The sequence below is a fragment of the Medicago sativa genome, chromosome 2, assembly GCF_051527215.1.
Source record: "Medicago sativa cultivar Bolivia chromosome 2, Bolivia_mono, whole genome shotgun sequence".
Classification (NCBI taxonomy): domain Eukaryota; kingdom Viridiplantae; phylum Streptophyta; class Magnoliopsida; order Fabales; family Fabaceae; genus Medicago; species Medicago sativa.
Window position 1 is genome coordinate 31932536 of NC_140750.1, and position 2827 is coordinate 31935362.

General features: G+C 31.2%; 1 pseudogene; it reads right to left on the reverse strand.

The window, feature by feature from the left end:
- Positions 1-1507: 1507 nt before the first annotated feature.
- On the reverse strand, positions 1508-1629 carry LOC146946276 (5.8S ribosomal RNA; annotated as a pseudogene; the record flags this gene model as incomplete).
- Between the last annotated feature and the right edge of the window lie 1198 nt (positions 1630-2827).

Consider the following 2827-nt stretch of genomic DNA (forward strand, 5'->3'; position numbering starts at 1 on the left):
TCGTATTGTAACCGCTAAAATATGGTGTTACCACCAATCTAAATTTTAACATCACAAATTGATTTCTTAAGGATGAGTTAGGCCTCAATTTCTTTAATTTCAACATGGTACTGAGATAAATTATTCACTTAGAAATGTTGTGTGGCTCTGACCGTAAGGATGAGTTAGGGCCCAATTTCAAAATGGAATTGAGATAAATTATTCACTTGGAAATGTAGTGAGGCTCTGATTATAAGGATGAGTTAGACCCCAATTTCAACATGGCATTGAGATAAATTATTCACTTGAAAATGTTATGGTACTTCAACCACTCAAACGTTATGCTACCACCATTCTAACCTCTAACTTCTTCAAGAGTCGAAGAAGAATATATTTTTGAAGATCATTCTTAATTTTTGAAGGGACATTATACCTCAAAAGGTTCATGATCTTCAAGATACTCTTTATTTTGAAGAGACTATACACTTAAGACCATCCTCTCTAGGGTATGTTCCATTGTTTTGTAATGATATCGGTTGCCATCTGCAACTAAACCTCGATGATTAGGCTTCTATGATGAACCCCTTCTTATTTGTTGGATTTAATTAAAAAAAATCATTCTGTTTATGTTTTGATTGTCATATTTAATTTTGAATATGTCTGGTCTCTAATGCTTTTTCAACTGAGAATTAGAATCGATAATCTTAAAAATTGATCCATAGACGGATAATAGGATTGACAACCCTTGTTTCTGTCTGATCCTAAAAGTAGTAAAACTTTTAGGATTTGCAACTTAGTGCATTTGCAAACTCCCCCAAGAGGTTCGCAAAAAGGATAATGCCCTCCAGTCGCTTCACATAATCCATGACATTGTTCCTTGCAATTTTCCAAGCCGCGTGGTTTTTGAATTTCACATTTTATACTTGTTGCCTTTGCATTTGCACTGCACCAAGGTAAAACCATATATAAATGAAAGATAAAAACATTAAGAACAAGATTTAAGGCAACATATTATAGTAAAAAGATAGAGAGAAAATGGTTTATGTACCACAGAAACATCAAGAAGAGTGAAAGAAAAGTGAGAAAAATGATCTTTTGATTTCTCATTTTGTTTGGCTTGAAATTGATTGCACAACGATGTATGATTTGAACAAATGCGTGTCTATATATAGATAGAGTTTGAGGATTTTTTTTTAGTATTCTGGAGTAACAAAGACTATGACTAGTAAAATTTATTAGATGATACCATCAAAAAAACTTTTTTTAATTAATGGAGTAAAAAAAAAAACTAAATTTAATTAATCATTACCATAATAAATGTTTAGCTTACATATGTCTATAGAAATAAAATAAGAGGTACATTGTCAAAGTTTTATTTTATAACTTTTGACCGAAATAAATAAAATTCTAGTTTATAACTTCCTCAAATTAAACATCTTGATCAACACATTGGGTACAAGTCTATTGAAATAATTTTTTTTTCCATATAATTTTTTTTTTTTTTGAGAGAATTTTCTTTTTCGATATGTGACACCCAGGCAGACGTGCCCTCAACCTAATGGCATCGGGCGCAACTTGCGTTCAAAAACTCGATGGTTCACGGGATTCTGCAATTCACACCAAGTATCGCAAAAAGTTACATAAAATCTTAGACCGTGGTACATAAAATTTATAATGTGTGTGTCTATATATATATATATATATATATATATATATATATATATATATATCTTTTTATAAAAAATAATATTTATATTTAGTTTAAATATCGAAAATATGTTAACACAAAGCAATTATATTGGTTCCTCCTACAGTCCAAGAGTCGAGAGAGAGCAGACACAAAGCAATTATACTAGTTCCTCCTACAATCTAGGAGTAGCCCAGTCCCTTGCACTTCTAATGGATTTTCACTATTATCACAAATGATTACAAATGCTCAAGGACACAACCAAGAGACTTCCTATGCTTAAGCATACAAACAAGAGACTTCCAAATGCTCAATCACAAATTAAAGAGACTTATAAGAATTTACAAATGAAATAGTTTTCTTACACTTGATATACAATCAAAGGTGTAAACAATTACAAAACAGAACAGACTCTAAAGACTTAGAATTTCTAAGATATGAACTTAGTATGAAATTCTTAAGTGTTCTGTGTTGAGAGACTTCAAATCAATGACGTTGGAATATTGCTTGATATTGATAATGTCGTTGATGAGACATTTAAAATTCCTTTATTACAATTGGAATTATCTGTTCATTCCTTTTGTCCTTGAAGTTCTTTCTTTATATATGCATATGATCATAAGAAGACAAACTGCCTGATATCTGTTCATAGTATTCTATTCTTCAGAGTCCAATGACCTTCAGAGTCTGATGATCTTCAGAGTCTAAACTTCAGCAGCCTCTGAGTGCAACTCTTCTTTCTGGTTGATCTTTCTTCAGATCTTCTACCAAGTCTTTTAGCTTCTCTTGTGTTTCTGATGCTCTTTTATATGTTCATACCTTGATAAATTTTAATCTATAGTCATGCACACTTAAACATATATTAACATATCCAATCATTCTTCAATAGTTTGTTATCATCCAAATTTTAGAGGCATTGTACAAATCCCATTTTGTTCCAACATATTTGTATGGAATCTTCAATTCTTTTCCATTTTGAAGAGCTTGTAGCTCTAACTCTGGTCTCTAACAATTCAATGGCATGTCCATCCTAGCCTTCTCATTATACTTTGTTTACCTAAGACATTCATCGGTATATGAAGTATATTGTCACATAAAGTATTTTTAATGTGCATAAGATCAAAATTATGTCTCAACAATTTGTTTCCAATAAAGGAGGTC